Source organism: Megalobrama amblycephala, linkage group LG17, assembly GCF_018812025.1.
Source record: "Megalobrama amblycephala isolate DHTTF-2021 linkage group LG17, ASM1881202v1, whole genome shotgun sequence".
NCBI lineage: Eukaryota > Metazoa > Chordata > Actinopteri > Cypriniformes > Xenocyprididae > Megalobrama > Megalobrama amblycephala.
This window is the reverse complement of record NC_063060.1, coordinates 25708004-25735443: the sequence shown is the minus strand read 5'-3', so window position 1 is coordinate 25735443 and position 27440 is coordinate 25708004. Positions and strand designations below refer to the sequence as shown.

Sequence of the window (27440 nt, the reverse complement as noted above, 5' to 3'; positions counted from 1 at the left end):
GGATCACAGGGAATAGCAATCAATGAGTTAGGATTTCTTCCACGGTGAGACACAATAACATAGTGACTGAACTCCCTGTGTCCTCCAGATCCTCTAAAATAGGAGTGCATGTGGATCACAGTGCATGAACTCTGTCCTTCTACAGTGTCTGTGACATCCACACAGTCTAGACACATTCACTCAGCCTCTATCCTGGGTTTGGTACTGGATCAACAGTGAAATTGTAGACGATAATTGCAGAAATGTCTATTATAGAGCTTTTTAAATTGTATATAATAGAACGTAAGTTAATTTTTTTTTTTTTTTGAAATCTCACTTACAGGGTAAACATATTTTATTATTATTGGTTAAAGCAGTAAAGATGTAGACTTTAAATCTAACCTCCAGCAGTGGGCGCTGTATTCTCGTCTATATGAAAGATTGATCAAAAGATTCTAATTTATCAAGTGGCCCTTGTATTTGATTAGCTGTTATGGTTTGATTTTATACCAATATGATTATTACTCAGTTGATATTCCTACCACATATAGCCTATCATGATAAGAATTTGGTGTATATTGTTTACCTACCTGATTTAAGATTCTGTCATTTTATGAAGGGTTTACTGTATGCAAATTTGCCTGGTGACAGCGGTTTATGACTGATTTGATTGATTTTGATTGTTTATACGCTATAAAAGAAGTATCATCCATAATTAAAAGTTTTTTTTTTTACAGTTTGTTAGTTGACAAATAAAACAAAACAAAACAAAGCCACCAGAATTTGTACACTCATGAATTATTTTTTTTCATTTTGTTTAATGCATTTTTTTTTTTTTTTTTTTTTTTTTTTTTACATTATTACATTCCTAAAGCCTAGTTAACAATTGAATAGTTTGTCCTCAGCTACTCACAAACTGTTGTTTGTCTAGTAAGTGCACTGCAGGCTACTAAAACGTTCTAGTTTGTTATTAAAGCAAGACGGGAATCGGGAATCATTGATAGCTAAATTATGAAAGAGGCATGATTATTTATTTTACTTTATCGCATAATTAAGCACAATGTGTTAGAGCTTATTCAAGTTTATTGTGATTTAAAAATGTGTGTAGCCTATTATCCATTATCCTTGGAGTAACTCTTATAAAACCTCAGTTTGTCCCTGTTTGTTTCATGGAGCTGGTCGTTTTGGTCAGATATACACACCGAAAACAAATGGTACGTGACGTGACAGAACGTACAGTCAGTTCTCCTGACGTCACGTCGAGCTTCCCAGCGGCAGTCAGTGCGCGAGAGCCAAAATGAAGTGAAATCTGCTGAAGAGAAGCGAAGAGAAAGCCGAGCTCCTACATCTGGACGAAACCGCTCATCTGCTCACAGAGTTCGGTAAGTTATCACAACCCCGCTCACCGGACAGAGTCAGAGACTATTCAGAAACTGTGCTATTTCATTTTTTCATGCGTGATACATAGGTTCAAGGTTGAATCAGAATTGATGCCAAATAAACTGAGTTTGGCCAAAAGATACATTCTTACTGCTGTAGATTCAAATAAAAACCTTGATTCTTTTATTCCGAAAAAAATACCAAAAATTACGCAATTTGCTAACAATCAATAAAGCTTGATAGCATATCTTGTGGCTTTAACTTTATCGTCATCTCAAAACACTTATTTACAGATACTTACAGGACCGAAAAGATAAAGATTAATGTAGGCTTTTACTCTAAAGCCTCTATTATTGCTAAACTTGTATGCTTTCTCAATGAAATAATCTTCATGGGAGTGAAATAACGCAGAGTTTATAAAACGATCACGTGTTTAGGGCTCATACATCAAATTAAAGGGTCATAAAGTTGTAGAAAATAAACAGTCTAAAATAAACTGTTAGGTGTGCTTGACTGTCGTCAAAACAGAGCTTGCTGGACATTTGTTGTTTGTTTATCTCGGGCTCTGCTTGTTTTGGTTCGCTCCTGTCATTAATATATGGGTGAGCTTTATTTTTTTAAGACTGTTGAAAGTCGTAAAACAGAAAAATTAGCTTGACAAATCGCTGGAAACCTTGGACATTAACATTTTTTAAATGTCAAAATTTGTATGAATAATATGTAAAGAAAAGTGTATCCACTCTTAAAAATAAAGGTTCTTTATCGGCATCAATAGTTCAATGAAGAACCTTTAACGTCCATGGAACCTTTTCACAAAAAGTTCTTTATACTGGAAAAAAGGTTCTTCAGATTATTAAAATATTTTTGACTCAAAGAAAAATATGAGTCTTTTAAGAACTGTTCAACCCAAAATGGGTCTCATATTTCATTGCTATAAAATAACTGACTTTTTAATCACTTTTTTAAACCAAATATTCTGTATATTTGCCCAATTAATATGAGGACACATGATTATATCTGCAGTGATTATTATATAAAAAAATTGAAAATAGTATAGCATGTCACATTGCAAGGTACTGCTTTCACTCTACTCTCGTTTGAGTTTTTGTAATGAACAACACTGATGATGATATGATCATTTGATTGGATTGGATTGGATCCAGAATTAAACCTAAGACTTCTAGTCAGAGCGTTTTTGTATATCAGCTGTCTGTGATTGTCTCTTGTTAGCTGTAAGTAGTTAAAGTCATGAACTGAATGATGTCTTGTATATGAAGGTTGTATATTCAGTTAGTGATCCTCAGGGAAGGTTGCATTCCTGGTGCAGTGCCTATGAACCAGTCTATCTTGACCACATTCCCATCTAAACTGGACATTCATCTGATGTCCTTCAAGGTCCTATGACCTGAAGGTTTAAAGGCAATGTTTTGGTCACATTCCTGTGTCCTCACGGTCTCATTCTTTCCCACCCCCTGAACATTTCTGCTTAGTGGCCTTAGAGGTCACAGACACTTCGGAGCCTAAGTCAAAAGCCAGCTATGAGAAAGCTGGACTCCTAAACATGCATTTGGTAATGAAACTGAAAGTACACTTCAGAAAGCTGTTATTGCTGTCATACAGCTGACTTCTTTTTCATGAAGTCAAGGTGAAGAAAATTCCACTATTTTAGATTAGATAGACTATTTTGCTTTTTTTTTTTTTTTTTTACTTTTTTTTTTTTTTTGAAATAATGTAAATACAATAAAATAAATCACTGCCAGTGGAGAACATTTTCAACCAATTTTGTTTTTGTAAAATTGACCATATTATTATAACTATATATATATATATATATATATATATATATATATATATATATATATATATATATATATACATCCACCAAGGCTGCATTTATTTGATCAAAAGTACAGTAACATTGTGAAATACAATTTAAAATAACTGTTTTCAATTTGAATATATTTTAATGTAATTTATTCCTGTGATGCAAAACTGAATTTTCAGCATCATTACTCCAGTCTTCAGCGTCACATGATCCTTCAGAATTCATTCTAATATGATGATTTGGTGTTCAAAAAACATTTCTGAGTATTATCATTGATGAAAACAGTTTTTGAGAAATCATGAGAAATCAAATTTGCCTTCATCTTTTGACATATAAGAGGTCTTTGTACCATTAAAACGTCCTGGGATTAGTTCACTTCAAATTAAAATTTCCTGATAATTTACTCACCCCCATGTCATCCAAGATGTTCATGTCCTTCTTTCTTCAGTCGAAAATTAATTAAGGTTTTTGATGAAAACATTCCAGGATTATTCTTCTTATAGTGGACTTCAGTGGACCCCAAACAGTTGAAGGTCAAAATTACAGTTTCAGTGCAGCTTCAAAGGGCTTTAAACGATACCAGACGAGGAATAAAGGTCTTATCTAGCGAATCGATCGTTCATTTTCTAAAAATATAAATAAAAATGTATATGCTTTATAAACACAAACGATCGCCTCGCAAGTGCTTCTTCCAGACTCCCTTCCGTATTCTTCAAAAAGCTTACGCTGTATGTCCTACACCTTCCCTATTCTACTTACGGAACGAACGCGGCGCCAGTTCCGATATACATCGTAAGCTTTTTGAAGATTACGGAAGGCGGTCTGGCGGAACCACTTGCAAGGCGATCGTTTGTGTTTATAAAGCATATAAATGTAAAAAAATTTTTAGAAAATGACTGATTGTTTTGCTAGAAAAGACCCTTATTCCTCATCTGGTATCGTTTAAAGCCCTTTGAAGCTGCACTGAAACTGTAATTTTGTCCTTCAACCTTTTGGGGGCCATTGAAGTCCACTATAAGGAGAATAATCCTGGAACTGAAGAAACTTTTCAACTGAAGAAAGAAAAACATGAACATCTTGGATGACTTGGGGGGTGAGTAAATGATCAGGACATTTTAATTTTAAAATAAACTAATCCTTTAAAATGTCTTTCTTATTATAAATAAAGCATTTATTTAATCAAGCTCCAAAAACAGCTTGTTCTTATATTGGGTGACCTGTGACGTCACACTGGCAAAAAACATTTGCATATGACCCCAGAACAAGACAGCAACGTATAGTTATGTCATCGTACCATAGGCCCCGCCCACTGGCGTTTAGTTGCTTAATGGCTGACATTTGCCAACACTCAATGTGAGCGTTGCGTTGCGTCAAAAGCAAATAGAACCGCTTGTAATCACTGACACTGGATACAGTATACAGATGCACATTCATTTTCTCAAGGAACATATTAAAATAAAATAAAAAAAATCCCTTTAATATTTTTTTAAAATATTTTTTAATAATAAAATAAATGTAAATTAAAAATTTTGAATAACAAATAAACTTTTGCTCAAAAAAAAATGGGGAATTCTGGGTGCAGGTAACACGGAGAAAGATACTGTTCATTTACATTTACTAACTCGACATTGTAACACATACTGGTTGAAAATCAGCAAAGTTGTACTGTACTCACCCTTATGTCTTTCCAAAGCTGTATGAATTTGTGTTCTACAGAGGAAAGAAAGTCTTGGAAGGACATGATAACAAAGATGACAGAATTTTCTTTTTTTTTGGTTGAACTTGCCCTCTAAGGAAGCGAATATTCACTAAGCAAGAGTGACTGCTTTATATGCTTTATATTTACACTCAGGAAAATTATTTTAAAAGCCACATTAAAACAAGATGTGCTCGTTGTACCTGTTAAACTAGTCAATTCTTTTCAAATTTATATAAACCATTCCCTTAAAATCAGCTTAAAAAAAGAATAGTCTCTTACAATCCCCAGTATGCAGCCAGACCCCCCTAAGGTGTTTAGATAAGATGAAGAAGAACCCTTGGGAGAAACGGAGGCTCAAGTGAGGTCAGGTTTTAATCAAGTTGGCATTGGTCAGGTATTAAGTTGTACACTCTCTATGCAATCAGTCTTTAGTGGTAATTCAATCTGGTTCCTCCTGCTTCTAATTTACCACTCTTGGGTGATTAGTAAGCCAGACCAACTGGCTAAGCTGCCACTTTATCAGCACAAGCTTAGAGCTTGTGAAAGTGCGATCCCTTGTTTGATTGGCTGAAAAGACAAAGTTTGCTGGGTGGCCTTGTGGTGCTGGAGGCATGTGCAGTTGTGTCCCCTGGCGGAGCCTTTAGGTCAGGGGTCTTGGACGGTGACCATCTGGACCTTTAGGAGGTGGTTTCCTAAGATGCAGCCTTTGTTTGCCCAAAACAATTGGAAGTTAATCTGGAGGAGATAAGAATAGCCTCTGTTACATTGCTGACATCAGTCAGTCTTCACGTAGTGTGTAAGGAGACATCTCTTTCTGCTTCTTTCTCTTACTTAAAAGAGGTTTTGACTGACTGGCTTCCCTTTTTTTGGAGGGGTGGAGGGGGAATAGTGTTACTTTCCAGGAGTCAAGGTTCTGATCTGGTCCTGCCCTCTTGGTATGTTGAACTACCAACTATTGCTAGGAGATTTAACTGGAAAATTTTTGATTAACGAGTCTTGATATTTTTTAGACCCTTTGGTGACACCCAATTTTAGTATTTATGTATTCACTCTGAAATGACATAAAATGGTGTTTTTTCTCCCAGAGGAAGCAAAATTTACACCAAACGCCACTGTAGCCAAATAAATTCACTGTTTAAAGTCTTTTTAAAAACAGAAACAGAAGCAGTAACATATCTTTTCTTCTGTGTCTTTCTTTGTGACAGACATCTGAGTGAAATGGATTATTGAAAAAGAAAAAAATATAGGGCAAGGACTTGGTTTTGTTCATTGGTTGTTGACTAGATGGAGCCAGGTCTGAATGTGAGCTTACAGCTGATTGTTAGAAAGAGACAGGTTTAAGCAACTAAATGATTAGAGAAGTCTGGCATTCGTCAGAGAAGTCTGTTGTTTTCACCGGCAGGTCGAGTTATGAAATTTTGATTAAATATTACGAGGTCAAAACTTTTTTTAAATGAAATATGCATGGATGAGTCATTCACAATAAGATGAATAAAATGCATTTAGAAAATGTATAGATTGCATTTTCATTTCATTGGAGTGTGAGAGTGTGCAAATCACAAATCGATCTAATGGAAAACGTTTGGTACTGTGTCTAAACAAAATCTTACTGAAAGTGAATTTTTTGAGATATCAACTTAAAATTTGGGATACAGCTTGTTTAGATTTATGGTTTTGATTTTCAAGCAGTTTTTGAGTTTAACATGTTTTATTAAATATGTATTTTATATAAAATATTGCTCATAGATAATTTTCATAAATTAAAACCTTTTTTTTTTTTTTTTTTTTTTAATTTTTGAACTTTTTAACTTCAGCAATAATCTGCCAAGGATCTCAGAGTAATGTTTTTAAATTGGTGCACAAGGGTTAATTTCATTAAAGCATTAACGTTGTGATATTCACAATGTTGCTCAATTTTGTAACATTGAAAATCATTGTGAATGGGTGTAGATATATACAACATCATCCAGCCTCACCAACTGTCTAGGATTTTGAAAAGCTTATGTTATTCAAATTCAAATTAAATTAGTTGCTCAATATTTTATCTATATTTCACGCATTTCACAGTCCAATATTCTACACACAGTGCTCTCATATCTTCATGGTTCATGGTACAGCTAAACAGCTTCCTTGGTTCCATTTTGGCCCATCACCTTTTAAGACAGCATCTGTCATTCCTCTTCCTGAAGCCCATTCATTTAACTTTAAATTCTACATTTGGCTGACATGTTTCCAAAGGACTGATTGAAAAGAGAGCCAATGATTGTTTGCTGTTTGTTGGTTACCAATAATTAAGCACTCCTTCACTCTAAAGCTCTTATCCATGGTTATACATGAAACCCCTTTGTCTCTGTGGGCCAGGAACCTGCAGGGAGGACACAAAGGTTCTGCTGAAAGCTGCTTGACATCTCCTACATAGATAACACAGCTGAATGTGACTTAGACACTTCATTGTTGATTGATTTCTTATTTTTAGTTTTCCTGTTACCACGGTAACAGTTTTACAAGGCCTCCTCCTTAGAGATATTACATATACTCTTCCTTTCTTCTAATATGTTTTGACATGACCATGTGTGTGCTGATCTTCTTTCTGTCATAACAGAAGGGGGTTGGAAGAAAATCTAATATAAACTACATTGGATATCAATAAAGTCAAGAGGGGCTGGCTTTCAGTATCCAGTATTGATCTGTGTAACACGATGATCAATCACTGAACAAAGATAAGCAAAATCAGCACACAATTAAGTTGCTTAAATTACCATTAAAATTAAAGATGGCGTTTTCTTACTGGTGTTGATTTATAGTGTCACTTTTCAATCAGTTAATCAGTTGATGCCGAATGCTTGGTGTTTATGCAGTTGTTGTTGTTTTTTTTTTTAGATGGCTTTTATTAAAAATAGTCTGGTGAATCTCACAAAACCTGTCATGAACATGCCCATGTTATAATTCATCTTAAAATTAAAAGGATGTATAATAAAAAGAAAATCCTTTGCTTAAAGAAATTGATGCTTATTTTAGTTATGTAGCATTGTGACATTATTTTCATGAAAATTTGGCACATTTTCTCCTCGATTTTCCATATATATATATATATATATATATATATATATATATATATATATATATATATATATATATATATATATATGTATTATTTTTATACATAATGTTTTCATTTGTTGTACTACCTTTAATTCATGTCTAAATTACTGTATGAGAATCACTATTAAGTATAATTAAATTACACACAAAACAAACTTGCCATATGCGATATTTTAATGAGTATTTGGGTAGAACTGTCTTAAAAATAATCTTACAATGCTAAATATCTTAATGACCCTAAAAGGCTTAATTTTCATTCGATTAAGCTTACTCAAAATTCCCTCAAAATTGTAAAAAACGTTAATCGGCAAGTCTACCTGAAGATAACACTTATATTAATTGGCTAGCTGGACACTGTCTAATGTTGATAAATTGAAAATAGCCAAATACTGTATAATGGTCTATAATACTCATTTTCAGTATGAGTATGAGTAATATAAGAAATTAATACTATTATTCAGTAAGGACACATTAAATTGATTAAAAATGGTCAGTAAAGACTCAAAAGATTACTATTTCAAATAAATGTTGTTCTTTTGAACTTTCTTTTCATCAAACAATCCTAAAAAAATTATCATGGTTTCCTCAAAAATATTTAAGCAGCACAGCTGTTTTCAATATCGATAAAAAATGCTTTGTGAGCATCATATCATCACATTAGAATGATTTATGAAGGATCACGTGACACTGACGACTGGAGTAATGATGCTGAAAATTCAGCTTTGCCATCTCAGGAATGAATTACATTTTAAAAAATATTATTACTGTTTTTACTGTTTTTTCACCAAATAAATGCAGCCTTGGTAAGCATGAGAGACTTCTTTCAAAAACATTAAAGGTGCTAAAGAGGATGTTTTGTTTTATACATTTTTGCAATATTACTTGAAACTGTCTTTACTAACTGATAAAAGACTATTTATTAGGTGCACTGAAAGGAATAATATTAATATACATCATCTGTGCATGAGGTAGGGCCTTAAAAACATCAGCCAATCGCTTACGCGATCATCGCGTAAACGATTGGCCCTCTGGCTTGTCAATCACTGCCATTACGTTCCTTGTGAGAGACGTGCGGCTGCGCGCTCCAGTAACTTTCCACACTCCACAGGCGCTGCATGCAATGTTTTTGTCAGGAGACAGGAGTAATAACTACAGATTATGAGTTACCTGCGGTGAGTCCGACATAATGAATCCACAAACACGACACAGCGAATGCCGGTGGTAAACACTCGTGTTCCAATACTCGAATTGAGCTGTGAAGGAGGGGGGTTGTTCTTACGCATGCGCTCATTTCAAAAACTCACTAACAGTCTTTGGTTTCTCAGTCGACAGAAAGATCCTCTTTAGCACCTTTAATACATTTTACCAACCCAAACACATTAATGCACATTCAAAAGAGATGGCAATCATTTCAAGGCCCTATTTTGTTGTTCCCTGTGTATTCATCATCTCTGTGATACAGTAAAGCAAAAATCTCACGTGTACAGATGGCAAGATAAAAAGATGCCTATCTAGCTGTTAAAATCCCTTCTATTGTTTGAAACGCTTGGAATAAATTCACCACAATCTCAGGCAGCAGGTGCTTCTTTCTCTAGACAAACATCTTGGTCTTTCTTAAGCAGCCTGTTCCAGTGGATTTCATCAACAGTGCATCAGTCAAGATAATTATAGCTACTTTGAGCTCAACAGGGAATGCAGATTTTTGTTTGCTAGTATAGAGCTAGTATAGAGCAGTATAGAGTATAGAGCAGATCAGAGACAAGTTTTGCACTAAGTTTCAAAAACCTGAACCTATAAATATAATATGTGGGTGATAAAAATGTTGCCTCATTGTGAAAGAAGCAGATCTCAAGGAACACAGATAAATGTTGCTTCCTCTTCTTGTGGCCATGGTTACCAGGTGAAGGTCAGAGGAAGAGGTTCAGCATTCAGCTGTCAGCTAGTGAGCAGGAGAAGCAAATTGATCGCTGCTATTATGCTGTTAGTTGATAAAAGTAACTTGAAATACTCCATTGATTCAGTAAACTGCTTTTATTAAATGGTGCTCATCATTCTGTTCTGCAGCATTTCTGAGCATTTATTGTAAAAAGATTTCTGGTGAAAAGTGAGAGGCTATAAATGTTATTACTGTGGTGCAGTGTAGTGTTTCTTGGCAGGCAGAATGTTTGAAAATCCATTTGAGTTATTATGTGTTTATATAAATGTTTCAGGACACACTGTTCGGTTTGTACAATTCCTGCTCACACACAAACCACCACTTGCTGAGACAAAAAATGACTAGATGCTTAAATTATTTTAAAAAGGAATAAGAAGTGAAGTGGGGCATAATGTTCATCCAGTTATAAGGGTGATCAGGACCCCGATGTGAAGCAGTATCACCCTAACTGCGTATTAGCCCTTTTATTATGTCATTGTACAAAATATTTGACTACAGAATGCTGCAATTGATGACCAGTCAGAATCAAGTAGTCCAGAGAGTGGTGAAATAAAGCACTTTTAGTTGTGTTTCTTTGTGTTGTTTTATATCAGTGTTGCATTTCTTAATAGGATTTTTTTTTGTCTGTTTGGCCAAAACTAGTGGAACTGCAGATTTTTTTTTTTTTTAAAGGAAAGATTTTCTATACTAAGCTATTTCCCAATAATTTGGTTAACATCTTGTTTTCTTAAAGTCCCCATGTAGTAAATAATTTTATCCCTTAAAACTCATCTTTGATCACCAAAATTACATTTTTTTTTTCCTGTGAAAAAAATTTCTTCATACCTAGCTTGAATGTAACTCTACACCCTCATTTCGTATATGCAGATCAATGACTATGCAATTAGTCCCACCTCCACTCGCTCACGCCAGCTCAGAGATCCACTTGGTTAAATTATTGAGGTAAACGCTGCACAGTGGTATCGCTCTTTACAGCATCGGACACATAGCGGTAATTGATATGATTAGCCTTTATCAAACAGCTAATAATGTGTGTTGCTAATGTTACACAAACCATATTTCTGTTTGCCATGTCAGAGTCAAACAGCTGCCTTCAAAAAGTATCCTTAAAAACGCTGCAAACAACTCAGAACGTCGGTGGAGAAAGGCATATAGTTCATCATAACATTGTAATATACATCATACACATGCCATATTGCTAAATCTACTTGATTTTCATATCAACAGAAAAATACCTGGATAACCTGGCTTCTCTCGAGACTCCCCTGCCGTTAATGATATACTAATACCCGCCGGCACCCTGACGTGATTGGTTACAACGTAGTTTGTGACGTCACAGACACCAGTGATTTCAAGCCGTGGGTTTGAGACTGTCTTTTTTTTTTACTGCAGTTTTCAGGAGAAAATACTTATCACTGGTGTTGACATGAATTTGCACATGGCTTGCCTTAAAAACACCACATATACATATAAACAACATTGATTTTCACCACAGGGGGTCTTTAAACAGTATATTTATTTGGGTTTTACATGGCTTTCACATTTTTTTTATTTTTTTTTTATTCATTTTTTTACATATTTCAAAATATTCTGAATAAAACACCCTTTCAAATTTACAATGTTCTCTTGTAAGAGTATGCAATATTTTGCTTTGTCAGGCAAAAGGACACAGTCTGTTCTTTATCTCTGCGATATTTAGACATTCCTCTAGAATATATGGTTCTGGTTCAGATGAATTACTAATATATAAACTGTGTTCTCTAGGAATATAAAATTTGGCTGCTTACCATTATTGACATTTTTTTTTAAATTTCCCACAGTCCTTTATGATTATATTGGGCTATATATAAATCTTATATAAAAGAGGAATCTTTATTCCTCCATATATTTTTGTACCTCAACGACATCTCATAATCCATTTACACTGATTATGGTTAATATTGAGCTATCACTGACTAACTGAGTTTTAATGCCTAATTTAAAGGTACGGCAGCAAAGTTCCTTGATTATTACGCCGGAATGAGAGTATAGTTCCTAGCTATATCGGCCTAGAAAATCGCAACTTTCCATTTTCCGTCGGTCTTAGTACACAATGTAACTACAGAAGAGTCAAGTTTTAAATAGGAAAAATATTGAAACTCTTTGGTCATTTTCTAGTGAGATGCTACTGGTCTAATCAGATTCAATTAACTATGCTAAGCTATGCTAAAAGTATACCGGGTACCGCCAGACCCAGAGATCGGCTGAATGGATTAGAAAATGGTAAAACTCAACTCAACTTGGAAAATGAGCCTATTTTCAAAAAAAGTGGAGTGTTTCTTTAAAAAGTCACAAGTGCTTTGTAACAAAACTTGTGCTTTGTCACAAAACTTTTCTGTGTTTTTCTGTCATGTTTTTCTGATGTGTTTTCAACACAATATTATGTGAAACAGTCCAAGGTGGTAATGACAGTGTACAAACTGACCATTCCTTGACCTTCAGTATCTGTCATAAAGTGTTCATGGTGAATCTGACCATCTGTCCATGACAGTCAAAGGCCTCCATGACCTTTTTCACTGATTTTTTTTTTTTTTTTTTTTTCGTCTGTCATAAACACGATCTGAGGTTAAAAAGTATTCTCTGCTTAAAACTGCATGCTTAATTTGTAGTTAAGTTTACCTCCGCCTTGAAGTTTGATGTTATCCATTGGTCCATGCCCCCACCTGATGGCTCTGGGAATCAGCAGTGACCCATGTCCTGTTGCAGCAGAGACCTGACTGTCTTCTGCCTGGCCGCTTGTAAACTTTTAACCTGTCCCCTTCTTAACGACAGGGCAAGAATGCATGAAACTCTTCTTTGCATTGTCTTTCCCTCCCATGTGTAATAATGACAGAGGAAGCTGGATACTGATTAATTTAATAAGTGCCAAATCATCAAAATGTTTTCTCATTACTGTGACTATAAACTCAATGATAGTAAACATAAGTTAGAGATTAGTTTAAAATGTTATTTTACAATATTCACTTTGATATAACAAAATACAAGCTTTTTAATGAGTCTATTAATTAACGAAGCATTTGGGTATCATTATTTAGCTCTGGAAAGATACATTTCAAAGAAGTGTCTGCCGCACAGTCTGGGGTTGGATTTGACAATATCACACAATTGGATCAATGTAGCTAATTTTACAAAAGATCACATCCCCTCCCCCCTCTGAATGGAGATGTCAAAGGTTGGTGACCTCTTGCTTTCATGTGCATTGATCGTTTCTCGGGAGGTGGGCTGCTCCCCTCCAAAGCCCTTCACATCAGCTAATATATCTTTGTTTGGACCTGAAAGCTGTTTTCTTACATTTTGTCACCCTGTTTTTTTTCTCCCCACATGGCAAGTTTTACTGTACAAGATAAAGCAGCACCAATAGCAAAATAAATCATGTGCAGCCTTGGACAGAAACGATTTTATTAAATGTTCTAGTTTTATTAAAATTTTAATAATAAAGAAACAACCATATATTAGTAGTGCACTAACTTTGTTTTATTCAACATTGAGATTTTAGGCTAAAATTTACATATATTTAAGGAAAAGTATATATCTCTGGGTTTTTACCTTTTAATCACTTTTTTTTTTGCCTGCAGATGTGACAAATGATTTTTTTGAATGCTAAATAACAAATATCACATGTATTCTCTCAGCTTAGAATTGACAGATTTTCTTTTAAAATAGTTTTACTTAAATTGTAACATGTCAGTCCACAGGACAGTGGCTTAAAAATGTAATCTCCACTACTCATAAGTAAAAACTGAGATTAAAAAGATTATTTGCATAATTGAAAAATGTTAGTATGTTTAAACTAACAATAATTATTTAGAGAACAAGGTCCCCTATTTAAAAGTGTTTTGTGTTAAGTAACAATATATATCTGATCATGATTTTGAGCAAGGATGTCACCAAATATTCAAAGTTGGGGTTGGGGGCAATGTAATGTTTAAGAACTGTCTGTAGTGGTTATGGCCCTGATATTGAGTACAAGGCTGTGAATGTGTGAACTGCTCCAGCATTTACAAAGAGAGCAGATTTCAGGTATGAAGTATGTCTAGAGGTAAGTGAACTGTGTTTGTACAGTTTAAAAGGAAGGAAGAGCACAGATGATTGTGTTGATGTGTTAGTGTTCTGGGATGTGGCACAGATGGATGTGCATCTCCTTGTCCTGTCATGGTTATCCTGGGCGCTGACGAGCAGGATGGCTCTTATCTGGAGCAGATGGGCCCTGGACCTCCTCCTCCTCTCCTTCAAAAGGCTAATGTCTTCAGTGCATACAGCTTATCTGCACTAGCCTCCAGTCATTTGTTAGGAAACATGTCTGGAAACAAATCTAAGAGGTTGCCAGCAGCTTGGCTGGAAGGAAGACATGTCACGATGAAGGACGAGGTGTCTGTGTGTGAGCTCTGTCCTACATAGCTGCAGTTCCAAACTTGAATAGCAACACTGATCTCAGCATTTGAGGCAGGAACTTTTAGATTAATCATAAAATAGGTACTTCTCATTATATCATATAATAATAGCATCTCTATTATTCTAAAAAAAAAAAAAAAAAAAATCACTCAGAATACAGAACCAACATAAATGTATTACAGATTTAATAAAGATACAATAAAGTAATGTAACAACATAAATCAAGATAATCAGCACATATGGACCACTTAACCCAAGTACAAAGGCTCATATGAAAAGGGGCATACCACAAGTTCCTCTGTCGAACTTGGCCACCGATGAGGGCTTGAAGGTAGAAAAAGGTGTCTTGGGTTCACCAGAAGACATGGGGAACTCTCCTTGACAAACTAACACACATTATCAAATTAGAGAGTTGAAAGGCTCTAAATGCAAGTGCTACACCCAAGACGAAACTGGCTCTACACAGAGATTATAGAATCTTACAAAGGTGTTGGGTGTAGCCCAGCCTACAGCTCTATAGATGTCTGCCAGTGAGGCCCCATTTGCTAAAGCCAAAGTGGCTGCAACGTCCCTGGTAGAGTGAGCTCTCACTCCCAGAGGGCATGGTATGCATCGGGCCTGGTAAACCAGAAGAATGGCATCCACAATCCAGTGGGCCATTCTCTGTTTAGAGACAGCCTTCCCCTTCTGCTGACCTCCAAAGCAGACAAAAAGCTGTTCAGATCATCTAAAGCTCTGTGCACAGTCCAAGCACACACTGGACACAACAGAGACAGGGCTGGGTCTCCCTCATCAGGAGGGATTGCTTGCAAGCTCACTGCTTGATCCCTGAAAGGAGTAGTGGTACCTTTGGGCACATAGCAAGGCCTGGGTCTCAGGACAACATGAGAGTCTGCCGGACCAAACTCTAGGGATGTCTTGCTAACAGAGAGGGCTTGGAGGAACCCAAGCCTCTTGACGGAGGTGAGTGCAGTCAGAAAGGTCCGTCAAGAAGGGATGAGGTTCGGTCTCAGAGGATTTAAACTCTGTGCGCCTCTCAGGAACCTAATTAGGTTGTGCTTCCCCAGAGACCTGCCACCCCCAGTGGCGTGGTTTGTTGCTTTCGCAACCATGTACACCTTAAGGGTGAAAGCGGACAAGTACTTCTCAAGCCCATGACCTTGGGGTAGCTGTGTGCCAGTGCATCCATGCCGAGGGGGCCCCAGTGGGAAGATTCATAGGAAGTAAACAGGTCTACCTGTGCTTCTCAGAATCTACTGTATATCAGCTGGGCCACCTGGGGATGGAGTGTACACTCTCCATGGAGAAAGCGAGTCTGCTGCGTGATTAAGGTCACCCGAAATGTGAGTGGCTCGCAGAGACTTCAATTCTCGGCGATGAGCAGGCAGGGCTTGGCATCTTGGGGGTCTAGAGGTAGAAGAGGACCCGTGCCTAGGCGATGTGTTTGATGGCCTCCATCTGCTTCTTTACTGCTGAGAACTCCTGTGCAAAATCCTTGAATGTGTTGCCGAATAAGCCATCCTGAGCAATGGGGGCACTGAGAAAGTGCACTTTCTCGGCATCCCGAATCTCTGCAAGGTCAAGACACAGATGGCGATCCTGCACCACAATTGTGGACATTGCCCGACTCGGTGCCTGTGACCTTCATAGCCCGTAGGGCATAGTCGGTCGCCGAGCGCAGTTCCTGGATTATCTCTGGGTTGGAACTACCCCAGTGTAGATCTTTCACTGAGTATGTTTACATGGACAACAATATTCTGATATTAACCTGATTAAGACAATAATTGTGTTCTGGCAAAGAAAGGTGCCTTCCAAGCATTGTTGCCAATTGCTTTTGTTTGAAAGTAGCTAAAACTGGTCATACTGGTGAGTCCACTAATCTATATTAATATAAATATAGACAAGTGGGCGAGTAACGGAATCTAGATAAGGTTTGTCCAAGAAGTTGCTAGATTTGTTGCTAGGCTTGAGTGTGGCTGTACATCATGCCCCGACCCCAGGGACCAATCGTCCAACCGTGAGCGCTCGGGACGGGGTGGAGGAGTCCACTCGAGCCCAATGCTTGTGCCCCCTCCAGTGTAGTACGCCAGCCTCCTTTTATGCCTGTATGTCCGTGGGACTGGCTGGCATGCTAATTCCACTCGCCAGTTTCATTGGCCTTTTCTGAATACGTCAGAGGTGTTTGGAACTCCCAAAAGCAACCCACAGTGTCAGTACATTCCACTGGCGAGTGGAATTTGCATGCCAACCAGTCCCACGGACATACAGGCATAAAAGGAGGCTGGTGTACTACACTGGAGGCGGCACGAGCATTGGGCTTGAGTGGACTCCTCCGCCCTGTCCCGAGCGCTCATGGTTGGACAATGTTGAAGTAACTGACAGATAGGGAACTTAATTTTCTTGCCTTAACAGAGTAGCGAGTGTGTTTTTCATGAGCTGTGCCTTTTCTGGAAACCTGCTGCTAACTAATTTGTTGGATAACACTTTTTTTATTATTTTGCAGGGCACACAAATGTCTGGAGTAATCATTATTCTCTCAGATCACCATGAAGCTCTTTAATTTGTTCTTATTTTATGACTTGCAAGGCCAAATCTACTATAATTGTAAGTAGAGCTGCTCTCTGCTTTTATATACCTCACATTATCAAACACATGCACAAAAACTCCACAGCATTTTTTTTAACATTCTTTGGAGGTACTGAATGAACCTGTCAAACTTGGCATTTTCTTTTGGAAATGCTTCAGAGATTCCTTCACTTTGAGAATGCGATGAACCTCATAAAAATCACACTCTGTTTCTTTTTTCCACACTCTGTTTTGATTAAACCTAAAGCTCTATCCAAATGTTTTAGCAATCTTCGACCTCTTCTGTGCTCTGCATGAAGCCTCTCACACACTCGGCTAAGACCAAGGTCACCACAACTGGCTCAGGGGAGATGGGGTGAGGGGTGGGGAGTGAAAGCTAATGGGGGCGGGCTGGCCAAAGTCATGGTGACCACAACCAATGCTGGACTCCACATTCTAGCTGAGACAGAGAGAGAAAAAACTGTTGGCTCGAATCCTCACCTGATCTCAGAAGAATACTGTCTCTACTGCATGAATAAATGGATCCTGGTCAAAACAGTGATCTTTTACCAATAAGTTCAGTCCCATATCTTTCCTTAGACCCCCACTCATTTTTATTAGAGGATCAGATAGCTACTGAAAGCATTAATTTAAAACTATTTGATACTGTTGGATATTGTGCACCTGTGTTTTACATAGACTAGTCTTATTAATGGTGCTTTCTAAGGCTTTAATAATTATTATTTTGGCTCATAACTCATCATGCTCTTAAGGACAGTTGTGCTTTTACTTGAATGATCAGATTTACAATTTTCACCTAGCAGATGATAAAACAGAAGAAAAGAAATCCTGAAGATTCATACACTTGCATAACAAGAGACCAGAATACCGTAAAGACTTAAGGTGTTGGTTCATCCAAAAATTAAAATTCTGTCTCCATATACTACCCCTCATTTTGGCTTAAATCTTTATGACTTTGTTTAATCTTCAAAACACAAATTAAGGGATATTTTTTAATGAAACCTGAGAGGTTTCTGTCCCTCCATTGAAAGTCTAACTAACTAAAACTTAGGAGATCCAAATTGCTCATAAAGGCATTATAAAATAAATCCATATTAATAAGTGGTTTAAGTCCTGTCACCAGTCCTGTGAAGAGATACAATCACTTTATATGAAGAACAGATGTAATTATTGATTTTTTTTTTTTTGTGCATCATGCACACATGTTTGCGCTTCCATGTTTATCCTATGTGATATGCTATATATGTGTGTGTGTTGATTATTGTTTAGATGTAAATAAAAGCCTATGGGCCAGATTTACTAACAGCTTGCGCCAGCGCAAACCCTCTTTTGGCATTAAAAAACTAATGTCGAGATTTACTATAGACGCAGTGCAAAAGGCATGGACTGAGTTGTTTTTGCTGAGGACCTTATTTCATATGCATTTGTTGGAGTTTCCCTTTCAGACGCAAAATTTATGGGAGGAGAGTATTTAAATGAATCAACACGATTTACTAATATTTGCGCTAGTCAAATTATTTGCGCCATTATTTAACGCCCCCAAAAAAGCATGTCTTAACCCATTTTGCAACATGGCTGCAATTGTTGCTGCTAGGAGGAGACACCCCAGAGAACAGAGAGTGCATGATAGAAGGGAGAAAATATTTTCCACTCGTATTAATTTCTTTAGGACGCCAGAGGAAGACGTTATCTGTATATTATATGTAAAAAGTTGCGCCTGTATTGACCCAATGCTAATTTGCACTTCTTTTGGTAGATTGTGTTGGTCATTATGTAAATGATTTGACTGTGTCTGTGTTTTTTGTTTCAAATTTTGTTTCAAAGATGGATGAAAGTCTCATGGTTTTGAACAACATGAGGGTGAGTACATTTTTTGAGTTTTTTTTTTTTTTTTTTTTTAATTTTGAGTGAACTATCCCTTTAACATTGAAATTAACAGTACATTTACAGTCCCATTTAGAGGGTCTCTCAGTATCAATATAGTAATTATGAATTCAATGTACTTTTGGAGTTGCTGTGTTTTGGCTGACCTCAGTAAGCATCTTGTGGCCTTGCCACTAATGATAAGTCAGAGGGCAAATATTTACCCATGAGGAACATATGCTACTGTCTTGATGGCTGCTTCTTCTCAGATAAACTCTCTGTATATTACATTAGAAGTCTTCTTTAGACCTGTTGCTGTAAGATAGTTGAAATTGTGTGCCGCACATGCAGTCGGGCAAGTGTTTGATTTCTTTAATTGCTTTCTTGCATGTCTAAAGTCTATGGCTCGATCAGTGTTCTTTATAGTTGAAGTATGTTGTTTTGGAACTATTAGTGGCACCTAGCTGTTTGAGGCATATCAAAGTAAACATTATAAACTGGTAAATTTGTCTTTCTTAAATGGGTGCATCATGATGTATTGAATCGTGCATTGTAGTGCATTGCATCGCAATGCCCCGCAATGCCCCTTTGACGGGTTCATGACCTATTTAATCTTTGAAGGTCTAAATTGAGTTTGGCTTGCACTCCTGTACCCAAAGCCGTATGTCTTTCCCATGTAACGCATCAGTCGTGGCTCCACACTGCCTAAACACCCTCTGGCTTCGCCTGCTACAGTAGCCACACCCCAAACTCAGTGTTTACACATTTTTGGGGAGATAAACCCATGAATGGCATGTAGTCAATGAATGATAAACTAGGTTAAAAGAATATATTTTAAAATTAAAAATCTTATATACTTCACCTTTAAGGAACAGTTCACACAAAAAATACAATTCTGTCATTTACTCACCCTTGTGTCGGTCCAAACCCAAAAGATTTTCATCCATCTTCGAAACACAAATAAAGATATTTTTTATGAAAACTGAAAGATTTCTGTCACATTGAAAGTCCATTCACCCAAAACATTGACAATTAAAAAAGTTCATAAAGCTCTCGTAAACAAAATCCAAATGAATTTGGTAGTTTAATCCAAAGCTTCGGAACAGACATGATTTCTTTTTATGATGAACAAATTTAATTTAGGCTTTTATTCACATATAAACATTGATCAACACACATCAAATATGGTCAACGGCAACACAAACATGCTTGCTTGACACCAATGTACAGTAAATAAATACATGCTGTTTGAAAGAGATTTCATATTCTCACATTGTGGTTTACTGTTAACAATTATTGTTTTACATTTAAAACAATGGATCCCTGCATACCAAGGGATGACTTAACTGTTTGGCTGGTATAACGTGTCTTCATAATCAATTAGAGTAACTCGAAGCACATCACAAAACAAATCTAGAGTAGTCATTTCAGATCTGATAGATTAGAGTTGATTTGAGAGGAGTCTGACTGTTAGGAAAGGGTTTGTGTCTGTGTCAGCACTGGACAATAGGTTGAACCTGCTTTTGTTACATCGCAACAACAAAAAAGAAGCAAAAGGATTTAAATTGTCGACCCTATCACCGTAGGCAACTCACTCGGCTTTATCAGCATGACACTACTGTTACCCACCACACACACACACATAGCAGTCCTGATGCGGCAGAGGCTGCCTGGGGTCAGGAAGAGGAGCATGATGGATACAGTTGAGCGCTCCGCGAGGAAGCGGGGAGGGGGTCAGGACAGGGGTCTTTCCTGAGAACATTAAAGACCCTCATTGTTCATTTGTCACTTACTTTTCCAAGGTGGCTTTGTGACTCTCAGAAGGGGAAAGCGCAGTTTCTTTGCTCTGAGTTACAAACGCTTTTATTTGAATCATTTAGTCTTTTTTGCCTGGATATTTATCTTACTCTGGTCATTGAGGAATTCAACTAGCCATGTCTAGGCATAACTTGCCATGTCAGTGGCTATGTCAGCTATCTACTCAGTGGCTAGTACTGATGTCATTATCAGTTGTTTTCACTTTGTTATAAATATTGTGACTACTCTGAGATTCTACTCTGAGCTGTTAATTTTCTTGGAAATTATTTATTTCTGTTGCAGTAATTAAAAGGCATCTATGTGTTGTTGATGACAGCAAAATATTTCATTACAGTAATATATTCATATTTTGGCATTAAGTGGCATCTAACAGAAATGTACCTTTTAGACTTCTGTCATTTTGGTTATCATCACAGCAGTCTAGTGAGAGATTTAAGAACTTTTTAAAAAAAATGTATAACTTGAAGAGTTTCAAAGAATCACAAGGAAGAACATTGAAATTATTTTTTTATGTCATTCATGCTCATTTCCCAATTTTTACATTTATTTTTGCCGACATCCAACAGCCACTTAAAGTTAATCTTTAAAAAACACTAATTATAAAAACACTAATAATTTAATTAGTTAGATGTTTTGCAAATCTCATAATGAATATCCATTTCCATTATCATACTGTACATTATAATGTTGTGATTTATGATAGTTCTCTAAACTTTGTCTCTCAGTTACATCTGGTTGAATTGGTGTCTTGACCAGCACTGCCATTCTTCACCTGAATAATGATGGATGAAGCGTTAAAGCATGAGGAATTGTGTCAGGAAACACATCTGACCTCTCTTTGGCCCTTGTCACCTGATAAGGCTTGTCTGTTTTGATAATATGTGCTTCATGTGACACAGAGCCATTAAACAAGAGCCCTTTTTATACTGTAACAAAAATGTCTGACTATAAAGGCCATTTAATCCAGAAAACAAGAGCAGGACAAACAAACCATTAGGAACCAGGAGGTGAATGTGTGAGCTCACCAAATGTTTAAGCCAAAAAGAGCACTTACAGTGGAACATAAACACTTAAATTTGTCTATTTCCAAATGTCCACCAGTTTTCAGTGCATAACAGCAAACAAATAACAAATCATACAGCAAAAAGAAATGCATTTAACCCGTTAGTTGAACTATTATTGTCCCTAGTGAATAACAGCTGTGGTCTGTGTTGTAAAATGCAGGGTTGGGTTCATCGGCAGGTCTCCGGTTTATTGGCCAGAGCAGCCTTGCTGTTCTTCACCCAGATTGAGCTCTTTGTTTGTTGTCATGGTATCAGGACACTTGATTTTCCCATGGACACCATAGATTTTGGAATAAAGATTAGGTCTTAATGTTTAATTGCTGAGAATCTACTCCTTATCTAGGAAAACTGGTCATATTCATGCACATAACTTCCAATATTGTTGTCCTCATTGGTTGTTTGAGCATGTGGCAGCAACACTTTGGCATTGAGGTGTAAAACTGTAGTTGACCTTTTCCAGTTAACCAGATGTGCAGGATTGCTCAAAGATTCACACACAATCTTTGAGAATTTATACTTGAGCAGATCATTTTGGGTGCCTTCTAAATGAAGCTTTTCCAAAGCTCCAGTGTGACTCCAATTATGGTTGATAATTATTTTCAGGTTTTGGCCAATAACTGTTAAATGGCTAATGTTAAAATTCTATTATAATTTGTCAAATTAAGTTAAACACTAAAAACTAAAATCAGTAGTTTTAAATGATACGGGTTAAATTAAGCGTGACAAAAATAATATACAGGATGAAAATTGGATATTTGTTCATTCACATGCATCATTTGTGAAAGATTGTATTTAACAGTATTCATGTTTTTAAAGTTTAACTATAAGTGGGAGTTGTATGATGGCAAATGTAAGCTAAATGTGAAAATAGAGAAAATGAACATTCACAATTAAATATTATTGATATTTTGACCAAAATTGATAAATTAAAAAATCTCTAATATAATTAATAACTGATATGGTGCTGTAAATTCATATTCTTCCAAAGTTTTCTTGCCTGTATTCTTGAATTGCACTAATAGGAGGTTTTCCAAAAGGGTCTTTGTTAATTACTGACATAAAGCATTTTGTCTAAGTGCAGGATTTAGTTGAAGGTTAAATTAAAGCCATTCACTCCGGCTGAATGTATGGCAAGGTCAACACTCTAATCAGTGCCTCGGTCACACAAAGACCATTTTTAAGTCTAATAAATGAGCCCAGCACTCCCACAATCCCACCCCGCTGCAGTCTACTGACCGTATCTCTGGGGTTGCCCTCTTGCCCCTCTCATTTTCCAGTCACTTTTATAACTGGACAGTAAACTTCCAGTGGCTTAATGATGATGACTTCTTCATCTGCCCAAATACTCCTTTTGTTGAACCTCCCAGGCCTCCACCCCCTTAAACCCTGGCTAACCTTGGCCCACCACTACCCCCGTTCACTGCTGAACTAATCCTCTCCCCAGGCTGTCACCTCCACCCCCCTTGAGCCAATCCCTAGCTGACCAGTCAGGGTTTTCTCTCTTCTACTGATTTCAGCTTTGGCTTTCAGCTTGTTGTGTTGCCTCCCCCCAAGCCTCCCTTCCCCCCCTTTGGTTCGTGTGGCCAAGTGGAGGAGGTTATCTCCACAGCCCTGGTTATGTTGGCCACACTGGAAAAGCCCCTATTTGCACTTCAGGACCCCAGCAGGAAGTCTGTGAGAGGGCTTTAATAGGCAAATGAGCGCAGGGCTTAGGGAACAACAACCTGCCAGCGGTGCGACAAGTGGCGTGAGACCCCACGCCTCATGCCCGGAATAGACCTTATGTGGTAAGAGAGGCCGAATGTGCCGGGATAGCATTGGCTTTCACGTGACAGAGACATTGTCAGGCTGTTGTAATTGGCCTGTGATAGGGTGGATTTGTTTTTTCTGACACTGAGTAGATAGCTCCTGAAGACCCTGATGGGCTGTGGCAGTTGCCACCTCGATTTCTCCCTCCTACCCAGCTGATGCTCATTTGTCACTACGTTAAAATCACGTTCTGCTCTCACCTCATGTATGTGATGCTCAGTTGGTTTTTTACAACCATGCGAGGATGAGAATTTCATCACACTTCTAAAAACCCACACTCAATAAGACAGTCAAACAGTTCTCTTTTCAAAGTTTAGATATAGCACTCACAGTCTATGCCCCAATCTATGCTTTTGTTGGTCCAACTTCAAATTTAGATTAGGTTGCTCCATTTGGATTAAGTTTGTGGCATTGGATTTGGATTGAGTGTTTCTGAGAAAGAAGCCAAAGAAACCATTTGTTGGTCCAGATTCAGATTAAGTTGCTATATTTGGATTAAGTTTGTCCAGTTGGATTTGGATTGAGCAATTCTCTGAATGAAAGCAAGGAGCAAAAGTCACACCTCTAAAACTTACATTCTGAACTCAGAACTTATGCTCTGGTTGGCCTCACACTGTGCTTTTGTTGGTCTAAATTTAGATTAAGTTAGAGCCTCTTTGGATAATGAGATTTTTTTTTAAAGACTTGGATTCTGTAAGTGGTTAGTTCTTAGTTCTACTGTGGTTCACCTCAAACTGGGCTTTTGTTGGCCCAAAAATTCACCAAGTTGTATTTGTCTCACTAGATGTAAACAATGGTGCTGTCTTTCTGGAATGAGGCAGTTTTGCTGTACCTCAAGAGAATAGAGTGCTTCTCAAAAGGAAGTAGAGAACAAGACAAAGCAGAACTCCAGAAGATGTTGAAAGAGCCACCACCACATGACTCATCTCTACTCAGGTAGCAGTGGAAAAGATACTTCCCATTGTCAGTGCCCAGGGCTGGAGACTCAAAGCAGCGCTGAAGGATGGGCGAGAGGAGGGCTAGCTCACTCACTGACTCTTTTGTTCTATCCACAAGCTCAATTGAGCAAAGGAAACCTACGCTTTGCTCTCTTTCTTCTTTTCCAGTGACCTATTAAGGTCTGATAGTGTTAAAGCCAGAAACTTGAATCAGCACTTTGGTTTCCTAGAAAATTGAACTTGTGCAGCATTTTAATATACTTTTTTTTCTTTTCTTTTTGCAATCTTGACACAAAATCTGGCTAAGAGCCTTTCAAATTTATTCACAGAAATACGTAGTTTCAGATATTGAATATGAAGCATTTGTCGATAACAAATCCTTGGGGACATTGTGTGGTCCAAATGGTATCTGAAGGAGAAACCTTGCAATTAAAATAAACAATGTTTAGACAAAGCCTCCAGATTAGCTGGAATGACAGCATAAATGACTCTGGGGGGCTAATAAAGCCCTCTGAGGGTGGGAGGTCATTGTTTAAAGCTGACTCCTATACTGCTTTAGCCCCTATCTACTAATTCTTATTAGGGTGAGAAGAAGTATATGGCTCGATTTTAGACCAACTGTTGTGTCTTTGCTACAACAAGAGTTGTGAAAACAAAATAAACTACTCATTTACTGTACAGCCAGATCAAAAATCATCTATAATTCAATCTACCACATTTCCTGCAAGGTTATTTAAATGTTTTTATTAAAAAAAAAAAAAAGTATTCCGTACCAAGCGCTTGCCTCTAATGGATTGGTTTGTTGACATGGCTGTTTTGTTGTTTGCCTGACAAATTCTTTGTGTTTTTAACTTTGACAAATGCATTACACTGGTACGGTTCTCAGCACACTCTTTGACCATTTCATCAAGTCACCTTTTTGTTCTATGGACAAGGCTGTTATCAATTATTAACAAATCCTACTACATGCTGCAGACAAAACAGGATCTCGGCTGTGTTGATTAAATCTACTGTGTATATTTACCCTTCAAAGTCATCAGATAGGGTCAGGCTGATGAAACTTGAGGTAACACTTTATGTCAGAATAGGGCGAGATTATTATTAGAGGTGCATATTGGATCCATAATAAGTCGTAATGAACCAGTTCACAAATAGAGCAGTACTGCTGTATTTAAATACCGCCTGTTACTCTTCCTGTTTTCAATTACTGCCCCAAAATTAAAGAGTGAACTGAGTGACAATATTTTCCTATTATCTTGCGAGATAAGAAGAGAGATGGAGTCATTGTTGGAGAGAGCCTGAAGCACCAGGGGAACCCGATCCTCCTGTATTTGCGTTCAAATCTCCTCCACTTCCTCTGAGCCACTTCTCTGTGGCACACGGTAGGAAATGATCAATTCAGTAAAGTGCAAAACATCAATCTCCTATCAAGTTATTTTGACCAGATGAGTCCTCGCCATTCGGCTATTTACAATGGGCCTAAATTCTCAGTTAATCGTCAACCTTCAGTGAGGGGAGGGCCGTGAGTTCAGGCAAGGCCAACGGACAAACTGCGGACCGACCCCACATTCTTTAGCAAGTGTCCCTAGTTTGCCATTGGTGTGTCCTATCAGTAAAATGGCCCCAATAAAACAGGGAGTGGCAGAAGGGGAGGAAAACGATCCCTTGCCTTACGTTGTACCCCCATCTGCGAGCATGGAACTTAGCAGTCTCCGGTGTCATGTTGAGAGAGGGGCATCTGCGCATCATGCATGGCGAACACAGCACGCGTGTGGCGTGCAGAGGCGCCTTGCCTCTATTGTGCCATGCTCGGCGGTATGGCCCTCTCCACAACAGCATCTGTCACCTTAGGGGGTCAGCAAGGGCCAAGATGAATGAGTCCTGAGAGAATGCCCCTCTCGCCCCACAGAGCAAATGGCCAAGAAGAGGGAGGAGGCAAAGGGAACAGGGGGAGGGCCTGCTGATTGTGTATGTGAGTGTTGGATGGTTTGTGTAGCCAGAACCACTGAGTGCAGGACAGAAAGGTTGGCCTGCTGGAGTACCTGGAATCATTCTTTGCTACCCCAACTCAGGACTATCATGACCAGGGAGCTCCTAGCTCGCAACAAGGACAAGGAATACTGTCACGCTGTTTTTGGATATCCAAAGGACATTTCCTATGGAAATAGGCTGTGTTTTAGTCATCTGATTTAAGGTCTTCAGTGGGAATCGTTGAGGCACACTCCACACCCTGGCTGCTTATGAAGGTACAGAAGCGTCATGTTAGATTCTTTGACACTCTCCAGCTCCTGCTAACATGGTGTCAATGACCATGGCTCTTAGCGCCCCGTTTATTTAAAGATATTTGCATTTTTGCATTAGCTAATCTCTGTCCCATCCCCCCCAAGCTTGAAGTTTTGCTTTTTAAACCGTCTTTCCTTTAGTGAGTATCTCTGAATGTAATATAAACTAAGTGTGAACTGGACAGTCATGAGGGCTGAGCAAACTTTACAAAATAGAGTGTTACTCTTATGTTTAGATGTACATAAAGATATGAATCATTGAAAACATGCAATTGTGTGTTGCTTTAAGTTCTTGTTTTTAATCTGTATGTTTGTACTTTATACATTTTCATCAGACATTTTTGTGAAACAACAAAAAAGAGAATTTGTTCATTGAAAGTTTGTTGAAAGCTAGCTCTCCTCTCCCATTGTCAGCAGTTTAATGTAATTATGCAGATAAGAGAGGAAACAAAAGAGGGAGTGGATTGAGAGAAAGGCTTTTAGTGGTACAGTGCAGTGTGGGACTGTTGCCACATTTACTGCCACATATGGCACATTCCATCTAAACCTTTTTGACCTCCACCTATTTTAGAAATATATTATAAATAAAACAGAGCTTTCCAAACATGTTCAGGTACTGAGGCCAAAGAACTTTTACAAGAATAAGAAATCAAAAAGGTCTGCACTCTGAAAAAAGTCCATAAAATTGCAGAGACATAAATATATTTAGCATGTTGTTCATTATTGAA

At 37.7% G+C, this 27440-nt stretch overlaps 1 protein-coding gene across 4 annotated transcripts in view; it reads left to right on the top strand.

Annotated features, from left to right (window-relative positions):
• The first annotated feature begins 1130 nt into the window (after positions 1-1130).
• greb1l (GREB1 like retinoic acid receptor coactivator) overlaps positions 1131-27440 on the top strand; it is a 58603-nt gene continuing 32293 nt past the window's right edge. The window contains exons 1-3 of one of the 4 annotated variants that reach the window (XM_048163363.1): positions 1131-1361; positions 16856-16956; positions 18763-18798. The gene's annotated coding sequence lies outside the window, so the exon portion shown is untranslated. The remainder of the gene's footprint in view (positions 1362-16855; positions 16957-18762; positions 18799-27440) is intronic. The other 3 variants (XM_048163362.1, XM_048163364.1, XM_048163361.1) reach the window with 3 other exon arrangements.